Source organism: Microtus ochrogaster, chromosome 15 (genome assembly GCF_000317375.1).
Source record: "Microtus ochrogaster isolate Prairie Vole_2 chromosome 15, MicOch1.0, whole genome shotgun sequence".
Lineage (NCBI taxonomy): Eukaryota > Metazoa > Chordata > Mammalia > Rodentia > Cricetidae > Microtus > Microtus ochrogaster.
Window position 1 is genome coordinate 1059839 of NC_022017.1, and position 1079 is coordinate 1060917.

The following is a 1079-nucleotide window of genomic DNA, read 5'->3' on the forward strand; positions in this document are numbered from 1 at the left end:
TCATGCCAGAATAGAGCATCAGATCCCACTAGAAATGGTTGTGAGCTACCATGTGGTTACTGGGAATTGAACTCAGGACCTCTGGAAGAGCAGCCAGTGCTCTTAACCACTGAGCCATCTCTCTAGTCTGCTTTATTATTTTTATTATAACCAGAATCTAAAAACTAACAAAAGGAAAAATCTTAATTTTTTTTTTTCAAGACAGGGTTTCTCTGTAGCTTTGGAGCCTGTCCTGGAACTTGCTCTGTAGATCAGGCTGGCCTCAAGCTCACAGAGATCTGCCTGCCTCTGTCTCCCAAGTGCTGGGATTAAAGGCGTGCACCACTACTGCTCAGCCCAATCCCATAATCCTATCATGACAATATATTACACATCATTTCTGTACTTGACCTTGTTTTTTGTTCATAGGAGAAAAATCCCTATTTTTACATTGTGGATAGATGTCTGTTTTGTGTTTGTTTTTTTTTCCCACATGACATTCAGAATAGTTCTTGAGGCTAAAGAGATGTCCCGGTTAAGAGAACCCTGTTTAGTCCCCAGCACCCACAGCTGCCTGTAATGCCCTTTCCAGGGGATCTGATGACTTCTGCATTCTGAGAGAACCAGGCAAACATTAATACAAATTTTTTTTTTTCTTTTTCGAGACAGGGTTTCTCTGTGGTTTTTGGAGCCTGTCCTGGAACTAGCTCTGTAGACCAGGCTGGTCTCGAACTCATAGAGATCCGCCTGCCTCTGCCTCCCGAGTGCTGGGATTAAAGGCGTGCACCACCACCGCCCGGCTAATACAAAAAAATTTTAACAGTTACTTTTTTTTTTTTTTTTGGTTTGTTTGTGAGGAGGGGGAGAGTGTTTCTAGACAGGGTCTCACTATGTAGCTCTGGCTGCACTGGAACTCAGTATATAAAACAGGCTAGTTCTGAGTTCATATTATCCTGTCTCTGCCTCCCGAGTGCTGAGACTAAGGTGTTTTAAAAAGTTTTTTAGGGAGCTGGAGAGATGGCTCAGTGGTTAAGAGCATTGCCTGCTCTTCCAAAGGTCCTGAGTTCAATTCCCAGCAACCACATGGTGGCTCACAACCA